The sequence below is a fragment of the Danio rerio genome, chromosome 23, assembly GCF_052040795.2.
Source record: "Danio rerio strain M-AB ecotype USA chromosome 23, GRCz13ab, whole genome shotgun sequence".
NCBI lineage: Eukaryota > Metazoa > Chordata > Actinopteri > Cypriniformes > Danionidae > Danio > Danio rerio.
In genome coordinates, this window is record NC_141043.1 from 10,625,254 (window position 1) to 10,641,369 (window position 16,116).

Consider the following 16,116-nt stretch of genomic DNA (forward strand, 5'->3'; position numbering starts at 1 on the left):
CTCAACTTCAGCTTCTGTATGGTACTAAAATGGCATAACCAACACAATGTGGTACTGCAGCCACTAAGTTGCATTTACTGGGAAATCCCATCAGATAAAAAATAATCTTGTGTTTTCTTATTTTTAAGCTTCACTTCTTTAGCAAGATCACATTTACACAAACCTATGAAGGCAAACCCCATGAACTGTCTGGCAAACGAAACACCAAATGGCACTGAACAGTCACTAAGTATAGAATGTTCCACCGAGGGCCTGTAAAAGCGGGAATTTGCGGCTAACTGTGAAGCACTGTTTCCACTCAAATCCTCCTTCGTCACGGCTAGAGGAGCCTATTCAGAGACGGTTGGTTTGCAGATGACGATGTCAACGCAGACATTTGTGGATGGAAAACTGGAGCTGGAGTGCAAAACGATCTGTGCAGGCCAAAATAAGCTAATTCATTTGTAAGAGCTTGAGATATAAAAGAGTTTCTCCCAATATGAACAGGTATAAAAATCAAAAATAGAAGAGATGTCTAGGTCGTTTTCAAATCAAATTCTAGAGGTCTATAAATAGTGTACAAAGTCTAAAGTAATTCCACTTTCATCCATTGATGTCTTTCTTTACAGTGACTTATTGAATTGGGTGAGAGACAACGACTTGGTAAGGTCACATGCTACGACAAGAATTACACTTCTGTGCAGCCCACTCAGCTCATTTTTTCCCCCTGTCGAGACAATTACACAAAACGCTTTTGTTAACACTGTATTTGAGCAAAACAGCAATTGAGCAACACTGTACATTAAAGCCAGTATAGTGACAGTACAGACTAACTTGGCACCAAATCTGTTGGTGTTTGCTTAGAATGGTGCATTTTTTCCTTTTGCTTTAGTTAAACATTTTAATTGGACTTCCACCGTTTTTCCATAATTCTGGGAAGCCTCTGCATTCCTACTGAACAGTGACTCACCACTGCACTTCAATATTTGTTTTTTATGCTTCACAGGGCAGTGGGAATGCACGTAAATACCCTTGTATGGGTATTTTCAATTACCTTTATGCCCCCATTAAAATTTCACTGCATAAATGATCTTCTAGAGACTTGTGCTACATATTAACAGGACGTTTACTTTTTATAAAGGAATGACCAGTAGTGTTTGTACATGCAAAATGTATGCAAAAACAGCCCCAATGCTAGGATGTCTTCGCACATACTTTGTGGCTGCTTATTGTTAAAGGGACAGTGGTTCCAAACCTTTATGCCTTTCTTCTGCTGAATACAAAAGAATACATTTTAAAGATATTAGAAACTGAAAACCGTTGACTGCCATAGTAGGAAACACAAACATTATGGGAATCAATTCTTCAACATTATTCATTCATTCATTTTCTTTTCGGTTCAGTCCCTTTATTGATCTGAGGTTGCCACAGTGGAATGAACCGCCAACTTATCCAGCATAAATTTCACGCAGCGGATGCACTTCCAGCTGCAACCTACCACTGGAAAACATCCATACACACTCGTTTACACACTTACACTACGGGCAATTTAGCTTGCCCAATGCACCTATACCACATGTTTTTGGACTGTGGGGTAAACCGAAGCACCCGGAGGAAACCCACATGAACACAGGGTGAAAATGCAAACCCCATACAAAAATGCCCAAGGACTCAGCCGGGGGTTGAACCAGCAACCTTCTTGCTGTGAGGCGATTGTGCTACCCACTGCACCACCGTGTTGCCCCTCAACATTATTCAAAATATTTATATTTAGTGTTGAGCAGAAGAAAGAAACTCAAACAGGTTGTAATTTTGGGGTACACAATAACTTTAGTTATGTTTTACGCAGCAGATGGCCTTCCAGACACAATTGGGAAACACCCACACACTCTCACATTCACACATGCACTCATATGCTATGGCCAATTTTGTTTACCCAATTTACTTATAGCGCATGTCTTTGGACTATGGGGAAACCGGAACACCAATAGGAAACCAACACAAACACGGGGAGAACATGCAAACTCAACACAGAAATCAGCGACCTTCTTGCTGTGAGACAACAGTGCTAATCACTGAGCCACCATGCCGCCCTATAGGTGGATTACTTTCATATATTAGAGAACCTTCCAGTCCCTAACATGTCTGTGGTCCTTCGTTCAGGAATTTTTCACCCATTTTGTCAACAAAGACTCATTGTGAAAACATACCCCCTTATACATTACTGGAGAGCGAGAATTATGTAGCCAGAGCTACTGAACGTATGGCTGCATTTTGTCTTTAAAACAAACGTTACGTGCTGTATGATGCCACAGACTGCTTCTGTTTCTTTTTGCGCTACCAGCTACCTCCATGTGGACTGCTTTTCCGCTGTTATCAGTTTGCCCAGTAGCTTGCCATGTACGTCGGCAATCCTGAGACACAGAGAGGAACTGACCACTACAACGTTCAAGTTTAGCAAGGAACAGTTTTAGAAAGCAGATAAAACAAAACAAAAGGCAAAAAAAAAATAAGTAAATAACAGGGTGAGAATGTGGTAAAATCTTAACACGTGGTAAAATCAGGCTGCAGCGAGGGCTTTTCTTTTTCTGGATGGCTTTTGAAAACAATATCGGTTAGGTTTAGGGAAGGGGCTGATTGGGTCAATCGTTGCTTTTAAAAACACTACTGGTTGGGTTTAGGGAAGGGCCCAGGTGAGGGTAATGATCGTTTGGTCAGTCAGTCAATCAGTCAGTCAGTCGACTAGGGTTGTAACAATATATCGGTATGACGGTCTACCACGATTTGAACGTGCACGATTATCATACCATGAACAATTGCATATCAACGGTTTTAACCCTTAAAGACCGAGACAGTCGACTATTAAACACAAAATGGTCATCCCAGGCATGGTAGTAGAATAACATTGCAAATTAACATGAAAAGTTGTGAAAATAATCTCATAATGAACCTGCAATGAAGACAGTAGGTACACAGAAAACAATGTACAGTACAGTTTCATCCTATTCGGAAGCATAGAGAAGTGAATTAAACGAATACGTTTCGTGTGGATGGCCACACCAACTGTCAAGCCCCTGTCAATCACTGGTACTGACACTTATGTTATTGCTGAACAAATTACTGGAAACTTGAGAACTCAAGACCGAAGAACTAATCCTTTCTGTTGTTGAACAAACCCAGCCAGCCTAACTTTAGTTTATGGAGATGTGACTTGGCAAAATTACCAGTGAACTACCTGAGTACACAGCTAACTTAAACCACATGACCCAGATAACCAATGAATTCAACTTTACTGTCTCATTACATTATAAATTATTTTTACATGTCCAGTTATTCTCACATCCTGAATATATCAATCGTATGCATATTGCAGACGTTCATGTCTGCTTCTGTCTAAAATCAGTGTCATTTTTTCAGAAATCATTCGCTACTTAGGGCAACGATTGAGAGTGCCATGACTGATACTAAAAGCTTGTCAGAGTAAGAAATGTGGGGATGGGGTTGAGAAAGGTCAATTTACTTATAGTACTTAAAAAAACAAAAAAGAATTTAGGATGCAGCGACAACCGTGTTATATTCAGCTTAAATATGTCACTCAAATGTTCTTAAATAGTCTGCTATTTGGACTTCCGTACTTTTACACAACTACTACTTTCAAAAGTACTACTTCCTGAGTACTTTTTACCTACAAAAAACCCTGTTGAAAATAATGAAACACCAGGAGAGAGACAGCGTTCCAAGCATATAAACAATAGAGAGAGAGAGAGAGAGAGAGAGAGAAAGAAAGAGAGAGAGACTCCACACTGCTCTGCTGGAGTTGTGGAGGTTGAGCTGCATTTCCTCACTTACTGCAGCAAATATCAGAGCATTAGAGAAGCTTACTTCACACAAATGTCTCTGATTCTACCACAATTCCAGCACACCACAAATACGGAGAAACTCCATTATATTTTGGGAGAAAATGAAAAGTGTCTCCACCTAGCAGCACAGTACGTGTCCTCATGCCACCATATGAGAGAAAAAGGCTGAACCCCCTTATCCCTTATTAAAGCTCTCTGTCCTTACCATTTATTATTATTATATACTTTTGTTAATCTTTTTTTTTATTAACTTGTTTATTGTGACAACATATATGTATAATATAACGATATGTATATGTGTTTGTTTATTATTACTTATATTTCTTTTATCTATATGAATGTTCTGTATTTTGTTATTGCTTTGGCAACATTGTGATTTGTTTTACAGTCATGCCAATAAAGCTCTTTGAATTTGAATTTGAGAGAGAGAGAGAGAGAGAGAGAGAGAGAGAGAGAGAGAGAGAGAGAGAGAGGGATTATCTTTTGTATCCTACATAACTCCCATTCTTCAAGTCTGGTCTCCTGGATGGGAGATTACCTCCAGATATCCCTCACAGGTGCAGCTTACATAAAACCTGAGCCACGCTCCCCCTTCCTGCTTGTGCTCTGAACATAGGGGTGGAGATCATTAGGGACTTCATGATCCGATCTGATTCTAAAAGTAATGATCTGATTCCAAAAGATTTTTTTCTTTACCAACATTTTCTGACCTTTTGACTTTTTCTCCCACCCTTACTGAACCTATGCCTGCTTTTGTGTAATCAGGGTGGGGATTAACAAAAAGATAGTTTAAAAGTAGACAAGACTACAGCGACAATTACACTTTTCCTAAAAGTTTAGTTTATCCCAAAATTATGTCATGGTTTATTCACCCTCATGTCATCCATTTTTCATCTTCAGAACACAAATAAAGTCAATTTTAATGAAATCTGAAAGATTTTTGTTTAAAACCTATTTACATCCTTACTCAGACACTGGGGAAAAGATCAAAAATAAATAAATCTATATCAATATTCTCAAACTCAATTCCTGGAGGGCCACAGCTCTGCATAGTTTAGGTCCAACCACCTCCAATGCACACCTGCTTAATAGTCTCTAGTAGTCTTGAACACCTTGATTATTTAGATAAGCTGTGTTTGATTAGAGTTGAAGCAAAACTGTGCAGAGCTGCAGCCCTCCAGGAATTAAGTTTGAGACCTATGATCTATATGAAATCAGCAAATGAATTTAAGTCTTCTGAAGAGGCATGATTGCTTCATGATTGCTTGATGAGTTATAAATAAAGTACATCTAGGAGGTTGTTATCGCAGAATAAAGCCTGACAACCATGCTGGATGTACTGTATTCCACTTATTACATGGCAACTTGTACTTTATAAAACACTGTTCTGAAACATAATAGTTTAACAATTCTTTAACTAAATGCAAAGCTGAGAGAAATTAAACAGTTGATGAAGTATACACTAACTTGCGCATTATACAGTCACAAGATGGTGACAGAAACAAAACTGGCTAAACAAAGCATATACTAACCTTTGTATTATTTTTTCACATGAATGTGCCAAAACAAGCAGATACATATGCTTTTAATTATATGGATTTGAATATTATTACTAATGGTCAAGATGATTCAAAGTTACCGGATGAGTCAGTATTATTTAGCGGTTGTTATCTTGGGATAACATACCTTTAAATGTCACAAATGCTCAATCTGAATAGAGTATTCCAGACAGCTGTGTAATAAATAATTTAAAATGTAGGTTTTATTCACATATAAACATTGTTTAGCAAGCATGAACAGGAGCTCAGCCATACCAACTTGATGTATTAGAACAAACCTAACAGCTGGTCACTGTCTCATTCATTCATTTTCTTGTCGGCTTAGTCCCTTTATTAATCTGGGGTCGCCACAGCGGAATGAACCGCCAACTTATCCAGCAAGTTTTTACGCAGCGGATGCCCTTCCAGCCACAACCCATCTCTGGAAAAGGTCACTGTTGCTATACACAAAAAAAATGACATTAGCTGTTTGTTCAAATTACATATTTAAAATAAGCGGAAACATACGGTGGCCAAGAGAAATTAACGTGCTGCAATTAAAGAAAACATGTGCATTTACAAACAACACCAAAAGGTGAAAAGATCTTTATCAGTTTGATAGCACAACGCACTGCATTTTCACACAACACAAAAAGATTGGAACATAACGGAAATGTTTCAAGGGGACCCACAAATATGATGGACGTCGATGTGCTGTGACTATCGCTCAGTGAAGTTGTAGGTGATCTTTGAAAGGTGAGTTTTTGGTTTGTTTATTTTAATGTCCTGATTCTCGTGTCTTTATTGGTATTTATTAGCCTTAACAACCATAACCTAAATAGCCAGGTCCATCACGTTTTAGGGTCTCCTTGAAACATTTCCGTTGTGTTGTGAGAAAATGCAGCATGTTTTTGTAAATTGTTTGCATTGTGTGAAAATGCAGCGGATTTTATTAATTTGTCAGCGGTATGAGGAAATGCAGTACGTTTTTAAAAAATGTGTTAATTTGCTGGTGTTTTTTGCAATTGCATTTCTTAAATTGCAGCATGTTAAGCTCCCTCAGCCACCGTAGAACCAATACATTTCTTGAGATTTTTTCTTTTGGAAAACTTAATATGTTTATGTTCAATCTATATAAATTTGTAAAAAAAATATATATAATAATAATAATAATAATAAGCTAAACTAATTCCTTTGTGTTGTCCCAGCACATTTTTTTTTCCATTGTGTGGAACCCAGCATTTTTTATTATAATTTTAAGTAATAGTTTAAGCTTCAATCAAATATGATTGAAATAAGAAAGAAAAATAAGAAAAAAATAAGAAAAATAAATCTAATGTACATGCATAAACTGGATGCCAGTTGGAGTGGAGGAACAGAAGTCTCTCAAATCTGATTTAAAATATTTTCATTTATGCTCTGAGAATAAACTAATATTTAAATGGGACTGGAATAACATAAGGGCAAGTAAATGTTAACAAAATTGTTATTTGAGATGAATTAACACTTTAAAGATGCGATACATATATATATATATATATATATATATATATATATATATATATATATATATATATATAGATAGATAGATAGATAGATAGATAGATAGATAGATAGATAGATAGATAGATAGATAGATAGATAGATAGATAGATAGATAGATAGATAGATAGATAGATAGATAGATAGATAGATAGATAGATAGATAGATAGATAGATAGATAGATAGATAGATAGATAGATAGATAGATAGATAGATAGATAGATAGATAGATAGATAGATAGATAGATAGATAGATAGATATACATACAGTAATAAACAATTATATTCATCCCTTAAAATAACTTCCATTTTATTCCACTGCTTCGAAATAAAGACTAAGCCAAAGGAAAATGAATGAATGAATGAATGAATGAATGAATGAATGAATGAATGAATGAATACCTTCCATTTTCAGTCAACTTGTTTGAAAGCACCAGTAATTAACTGCATCCTGAACACCTAGTTTACACATTGCTTTAACTTTTATACAAGAAACACCTACAATCTTCCAGAGACTTCTCTCAGCCAGTCATACAGTAAGCAACAGAACTAAGGCTACTGGAAATCTCCTAAAAGTATGCAAGAAAAAAAAAATGCTGCTGAAAAACCACATGGCCGTTAGATTTTCCCATGTGCGTTGAAGACTTCAGAGCATAATGTGGCAAACAGCACGCAGCCAACTGTTTTGGCAACCTCCAATTTTAATTTAGGGGGAAAACCCAAAGGAATTTTTACCAGTATAACCATGGCAACCAAAAACAAATCTAAACCAGACTGCGGTGAGTCCATGGAAACTAAACTCTGGCCAACGTATAGGGGCATACGAGTCATCAGATGCTAGTACAGAAAGACTGAGCTTATTCAGCGAGCTATATATAAAACAGCGGTAGGAGTAGCCCCAGCAGCCAAAATTACACATCATTGAAATTACACTTCATTTTCTTGAGATTATTATACAGCATTTTAGTAACCACACTCTTGAGGGAGTTTACAACTTGCAGCGGCTACAAAATCAAATCTCTATAAAAAGATGTAGCCTTTTGATTTGAGTTTTTAGCTAAAGTGCTTTTTAACTAGTACACAAAATATCCTTTTCTCAGTTAGGCTGCAAATAAAATATATAACAGATATAATAAAAGATATGATTTACTTTGGAACTATTTTCAACCAAAAATTTTACATTTTAATTACATTTAAAGTAAACATTTTAAAAATCATGATATTTGGGGGCTTTTTTATTCATTTTTTTATATCAAGACACTTCTTGATAAATATTATGCTAAACATACAACTTTTTTAAAAGTATAAATACTTTTACTCAATTTAAACACACACAAACACAGAAACCTGTGCTTGTATTGCCTTTTACATTCAAAGCAGAATCTGTTACCGTAAAAAAAATCACTGTTGTAACTTTAGAGTTTGTCTTATCTTTGCTTCTAACAATGAAGAAAAAAGAGCTGAGAATGCTTTTTTTATTCTACAAGGCCACTGGGGGCTTATTTTGGGTGTGGAGAATATCCAGGTGCATCAATAAAAGGGAAGAGTTTTTAGAAAAACAGGGTTTATGAGAGGTCACTGTGAAATCAGTGTCTCAAGTGACCAGTTCAGTGTTGCGCAAATAAAGCCCAGCTAAACAACCCTGAATGGCCATCCAAATTAAATAAAAGATTTACCTACACACCCTAAACAAAACAACTGAGATTTACTTCATGTTTTGTATACCTCAGGAAATCACAAAATAGCCAGTAGTGTTTTTGGCGAGTCATGAAATGCTTACTTCTAAGGTCAATCCAAGCAAAAGGTTATTGCAAAATTGTAAGTGATATGTTTTAGAGTAGAATATGTAATGTTTAACTTCTCAATAATATTAGTAAAGCAAGCATAGGCTCTATGTGCCATTTAAATATATTTCAGTTAACATGGAAAGCGAGTGCATGTTTTTACCAAATCTAATATTGGATTTTTTTTTTATGCGTGTGCGTGTAAAACGATATAATTTGCACAAAGAAATTATGGGGTTTTCTCTAAAGAAGTTAATCCACCCAGTTTAGAGCATCATTATGGGCGTTTTACGTTATAACTAACATGGTTCAAGCGATAGATCTGCAACAGAGAAACTACGGGTTTTGGGAAACACTCGTCACTACATAGTTCTTTTCCCAAACGATGCATCGTACTATGGTAGTTCAGCCGCAAGTTACGTCATTGTTTGGGAAACGCACCCCAGGGCAGGGGAAATTAAATAATACAAAAATATATTTACATATCGCAGCCCCTTGCAATTAGCTAATTGCAACGTTTAAAATCGCGATTGTGATTCGATTTCCATTAACTGCACACGCCTACCCCCTGAATTATTAGCCTCCTCTATTTATTTTTTCCCCAATTTCTGTTTAACGAAGAGAAGATTTTTTTCAACACATTTCTAAACATAATAGTTTTAATTACTCATTTCTAATAACTGATTTGTTTTATCTTTGCCATGATGACAGTAAATAATATTTGACTTGATATTTTTCAAGACACTTTTATACAGCTTAAAGTGACATTTAAGGTTAATTAGGTTAACTAGGCAGCTCAGTATAATTAGGCAAGTTGTTGTATAATGATGATTTGTTCTGTAGACTATCGAAAATAATATAGCTTAAAGGGGCTAATAATTTTGACCTTAAAATAGGTTTTTAAAATTTAAAAACTGATTTTATTCTAACCAAAATAAAACAAAAAGGAAAAATTCCTTGCTCTGTTAAACATTATTTGGGAAATATTTTAAAAATATATATTTTTTTAAGGGGGCTAATAATTTTGACTTTAACTGTATAACAATAACATAGATATGCATCAAATGACTAACAATATGATGGATTTGTTCTACAGATACAGTAAAATACCCATACCATTGCAGCATTTTTAAAAGATGCATCCTAATCTTCATGTCATGTTATTCAATGCATTTTTGTTAAAGAATGCATTCTCTCTCACTATACTTTAGATTTTTTTTGCATGTTTTGTTGTTTATTCTTTTTCTTTGATTATTTATTTTAAACTGTCCTTCTTAAAGCTTTTCTTTTATGTTCCAACAAGGATACAAGATGTGAGCTTTTCAGTAAGTTCAATAAAATGTTAATTTGATACTTTTTTTATTTCATTTCGCGAGTTCTAATGATCAATTCATACTTATACTGTTACAACTAAACAATGTGTGGAATGAACACCACTCTCTCCTAGAGGCAGCTTTAGGACTCTCTGATCCAAGAACTGTACTGTACAACACTATTTACACACATATTTACTTATATAAACAGCATACTTAGTTTACATTTTACTTTGTACATAATATAGCTGTACATACAATATAGTATGTCTATAGTAAAATACCTGTATTTTTCAATTTGTATACTTTCATTCTGTATTCCTGTATTTTAATTTATTTATTATAAACATGTGATTAAAAAGTTTAATTAAATAAGACAATACAGTTATTTGTTTTATTCTGATTTATGATGAGTAAAACATATTTATTAGATTTAGGTTTGTATGACCTCTATGATTCTTCTAATCATGGACATCCAGAGTAAGTAAGGACAATTTTTGCTTAGATAAACAAAGGAATTAGAGACGTTTAAATAAAACCAACATATAATTAATTTAATAAGACCTTTGACTAACAGTCCTTTATGAGTCAACTGCAGCTCATTTCCTTTTATACTTTCCTCTTGACCTTGTGATATGCCTTTACTGTATGTGACATAATACAGCCTCATACAGTGGTGGATAACAATGGCATTGCAAATTTAGCTGCCCATATTGATGGTATGGTTGACAGTTGAAAAACACACTACTTCTGCATTGCGTCATTCATATCAATCACTCGTATTTACAGTCTTTCTCTTTGAAAAGCCACAGGAAAATCCCCTGTGAACTCACAGCCACCTTTAAACAGGAACCTTGTCTTTTCAGAAGACGCTTTGTTGTGTTACTTTCAATAAAAAACTAAGTCTCATCTTTCAAATTATGTCCATTTTATCAAAAATTTCAAACAGTAAATGCTGTTTTGTGTTGAAACTGTTGCAGAGCATGAGGGAAAACTGCAATTTCCAACTCTTTACTACTAGTTATTGCACAAAATGAACATTGGTAAACATGTAAACACTCAGGTAAACATGTACACACTTTGAACACCCCAATCGTGAACACGAAATTTTTTTCGGAAATAGCAAGTTCATGATTAGAACGCGCTGAGATGAGATGTCTACTCCAGCCAATCAGAACATTTAGATGCATTCACATTTACGCTGTTTCTGAAAATAAAACACAGTCATTTAGAGGTCATTACTAGTTAATGATGTCAGAGTTGACCGGTATTTTGGAATTTATGTGTGATTGGTGTTTTCCGGAAAAATCCTGGAATGTCCTTGCCTGTGTGAACAGTGCTTGAATATACCGGTAAAGTCGTTCCGGTAATTTTCCGGATATTTACCGGTATCACTCTGTGAAAGGGGCTATTGTGTCCACAACTTAATTAGTTATGTCGACAATGAGTGTGCCTCACACAGGTGAGTGGGCTTGACAAACCATCTTTAGAAAACAAACTCTTTCATCTCTCAGACACTTTAATCAACATTTGCATCAGTTTGCGACTTTGTACCAGACACTTTCTTACAATCACTCCATATCGCTAGAAAAAAGCATTGTAAATTTCTAAATCTGCCTCACACAGGTGATAAACCTCCCATAGAAACACGCTTCTCTCTATATGCACTAGACACTTTACAGAGTCAATAAGGAAAAGAATATTTACCTGTGAATGTACCACAAATTATATTGCACTAATTCTTTTCTTCAACCTTAATATAGATCTTTTGCACAATATCTTGCAAAATAGTGTTTTGTCATATGTTAAAGTACTTGTATAGTCTGTATTATGTGTAGTTTAAGGGTGCTTTCACATCTGTAGTTCGCTTCATTTGGTCCGGACCAAGGGCAATAAATGATACATTGTTGCATTTTCTGCCGTCTTTGGGTCGTTTTCACACCACACTGCTGGCTTTGGTCCGAACCAGTTGAAACAAACCAAAATCCAATCATCTGACAAAAATCCACATTACTCATAGGCCAGATGTTGTTGAACATATTTCCTAAACTGCTTATTGATTGGTTAGAATTGACGAGCGGGAAAATGCCAAAGTAAAATAAACCGGCAGACACAAAATGTTGTTTTTTACTCTGGAGGGACGACTGCGCTGACTGACTGTATGCTTGCTTTAGACAAAGCACGGTTGCGGCTGGAAAACAGTGTTTTAATGCATCGCTTGTCACTTCAGAAGGAGGCGTGAATTAATTTAGCTAAACTGCGACATGGTCATCTAGCGGAAATATTACCAACGATCCATCAGATAATGTTTTTCCCTCTCTCTCTCTCTCCCTCTCTCACTGTTGGTAAAGCACTGTCAACAAGTATTTTTCCTCCATATCCCATAATGCACAGCGCATCGGCCTACGGCAGCTGGATTAGTCCAAAAGGCGCAGTACTTTTTGCGGTTGGACCTGTTTTAGTACGGATCATATTCTCACCACAAACGAACCGCTCCAGGGTTCATTTGAAAGCGTACTGAGGCCACCTCTTCAAGCAGGTCTCGGTACACTTATTTGGTCCGCTTTTGGTGCACACTAGAGTACGATTGCTGCATTCTCACCTGCCCAAACGAACCGCACCAAAAGGGAAAACAAACTCTAGTGCGATTTAATCAAACTAAATAAGGCAGGTATGAAAGCACCCTAAGAATTAAAAAAGTACTTTAAGTACATGTGTCATATGAAAAACATGAAAATGAACCAATGTAAAATACCCAGCTCGGGTATCCAAAATACTGTGTATTTAAGTGTAAATAACTTTTGTACAGTGGAATAAAAACCAAAATGATGCATATGTGCATAAAATATAGATTCTAGACTTTCAAATGAAACCACTTAAGGGTGTCTGGTGCGATTCTAGCCCTTAAAATCTTAAAGCGAAAGTCGATGACGTCATGGCAGCTCTTATATCCAGTGTTATGCTCATATTTATGATTATGTTTATTTATGTAGCACCGTAGTCCAGCATGACAGATTCCACTCCACTGTATGTCAGCACACGTAGTGGAATGACAATAAAGCTCAACTTGAACTTGACTTGAACTTGAGCTGGAGTAGAAAAATTATATTAATTGTATTATTTAATTAAATATTAATATTACCATGCCCACATAAAAATGTCTATGTTGGTTATTTTATTAAAAAAAGGAATAGCAGCCGAATTTAACAGGTTTAATTGGCTTTTAATATCATCTTAATGTAAAAGCAATAAAGCTCCCTCATTTACAGCATTATCTGTTTTTCTCTTTAAGCAAGTTACAGGGTAAAATAAATTTACTTAAAAGGCAAAAGCCACAATTAGCTCAATGAACAAGTTTTAGATCCCCTACTGTAATGAAAATCTCTCAAAATAGCACTTTATAAAACCAAGAAGAATAATCAGTGGTTGATTATTCAACTTGGTTTTATCAAGTTACATTTCGTTTTGTTAACCTTTACACCCCTAAGATATAACAATGACAACCACTAAGAAAATGTTTTATTATTTGTTAAACCATTCCACGATTTGTTACATCTGGTTCCCTTTCAGTCTTATGTAATTCTTGGTGTTAATGATAAGTCGCTGTCGTTAAGTGTGTTTACATCCCTCGTCAAGTGTCCATTACCCAACAGTGACCTTCTTCATAAACACTTGACCCATGACAGTGGTGTTGAAACAGCCATGATAATCTGTCAGCACATCTTCACTTGCATTCATTTCAGGCCATTCCCAGTCTATAGTAAATAAACATATCTTTATATAAAGTTAAAGTCAAAACTATGCTAATAACTCATTTCTTTTATCTTTACCATGATGACAGTACATAGTATTTTACTAGATATTTTTTAAGATACAAATATATAATAAATAGGTGCAATATAAAGACTTAAGGTAATCAGGCAACTCATTACATAACAGTGGTTTGTTCTATAGATAATGGATAAAAAATATATTGCTTAAGAGCGCTAATAATAATAACCTTTAAATGGGGATTCTTCACGTGAACACAGCTACTGCGCTTGTGTATCCAGGTTAATCATGAACAACTCAGTGCGCATGCGCTATTTGCACTCAGTGCACTCTGTCTCGAGTGCAGACAGCATCGCAGTCTGATTATGTTTTAATCAAGGTTTATATGCATCAAATACATCTGTGCCAAACATTTCAACTGACGAACAAATTAACAATATTACAACCGTATAGCTGAATAAAATGTATGCACTGGCATGTTACAGCCCTAATGAGTATGAGTATGATTATGTGAAACTCCATATAGATACATATTGCAATGATTTCGGGTACTTACTTAGCGATGCACGCACACATATATGCACAATCCTTAAATGCTCTGCCTATAATACCTGTATCATAACTTTAAACTATCAACAACCACCAATGAGCTATATTCTACCGTTCTTCCCGCTCCGTGGTGGATTTTGGCATAGTCCATTTCACGTGAGATGGCGGGGGTGAGTGGAAGAATCCAAGTCGTGGGGGGAATATTTTCTACATAAATAATTTATGATTTTTTATGTGGCCCGGTACCAATTGTTCCACGGACCAGGACCGATCCGCAGCCCGGTGGTTGGGGACCACTGCTTAAAATAATTTTTTTTTAATTAAGAGCGGTTTTTAATCTAGCCGAAATAAAAAAATAACACTTTCTGTAGAAGAAAAAATATTATCAGAAATGCAGTTAAAAATGTCTTTGCTCCATTAAATATTATTTGAGAAATATTTGAAGAAGAATAAGGCCTCCCCTTTTAACAATCTTAGTGCAAAGTCTAAGGGTGCTTTCACACCTACACTTTTGTTTCGGAACGCATCTCGTTTGCCCAGTTAGCGCGGTTCGATTGGCATATGTGAACAGGGCAATCGCGCTCTGTTCCGTGCCAAAGTAATCGCTCCGAGATCGCTTGAATGAGGTGGTCTCGACTCGACTGAAACAAACCCTGGAGCGGTTCGATTGCAGTGAGAAAGCGATCCGATCCGACCGCGGTTATATCACAGTGTTTTATGGATATGTAATAGGCTTACGGCTATATGAAAAGAGAATTATGAGTAGGGCGGGAAGTTTCGCGAGTCTCCGGATGCCCGCCAACGAGTGATGATCTCCCGGTAATCTTGCATCTCCCTCCCAGTACTCAAATAGGCATCGTCACGCACCCTTCTCACCCCTCCCCACTGCATCTCTCCTCAGACACGTCGCGCGCGCACCCTGTCAATCACCACCAAACCACCACCTCTCCTGACAGCTTAGCTGGACGCTGCAAAATAAACCTTGACACTGACCAATGTGAGGAGAGTTTACTCGCATGTGACTTGTTTTAGCTCTTTTGGTCCGATTAGAAACTTTGCAGTGTGAAAGCGAACCGCTCCAAGAGCAAAGAGCAACAATGTAACAATTGTAATCTCTGTTTCGGAACAACTGAATCGATTCACTGGTGTGAAAGCACCCTAAAACGCATGGCACAAAAACATTAAGGGCATGTCTGAATCATATTTTGGCTTTTTTAAAGACGGAAAAATTTGCTCTGCGCATGGCACATGGTCTAACAGGGTTGATTAATGATTTATGGTTGCATTTTAAGCATAACGTGCATTAAACCAATCAGAGTCTCATCTCTTATTCTCTTTAAGAGTCCGCTGCTCAAACCATGGTGCATTCGCTATTTACATGATTGACTTTGTAATTGAAAAAAACTGAACGCTTCACTAGCGTGAAAACAGTTAAACAGACCATCTGCATGAAATTATAAAACAAGCCTCCTCCATTCTGCCTCTTTACTTTTACTTGTACTCTTTAATTTACTCCTTTACTTTCATGGATAGGGAAACTGTGTTGTACGAACTCCACTGAAGACATCCACTAGACTACATATTTAATTTTATAAAGATTTGTTTCAAAACTAATACTAAATTCAGTTCTAATTTCCAGCAAACGAATAAATGAACAATAATAATGAAGTGTGGTCAAAAACGGCGAAAACTGTTAGATCCAAACACACGTCCTATTCTTATGCCTCATATAGTGACGCATTTGTCTCCAAAACCCGACAGATAAACAAATCTAAACTT

The 16,116-nt window shown here is 36.2% G+C and overlaps 1 long non-coding RNA gene across 1 annotated transcript in view; it reads right to left on the reverse strand.

Annotated features, from left to right (window-relative positions):
* LOC147831228 (uncharacterized) overlaps positions 1-16,116 on the reverse strand; it is a 77,850-nt gene that overhangs the window by 41,310 nt on the left and 20,424 nt on the right. The window lies entirely within an intron of this gene.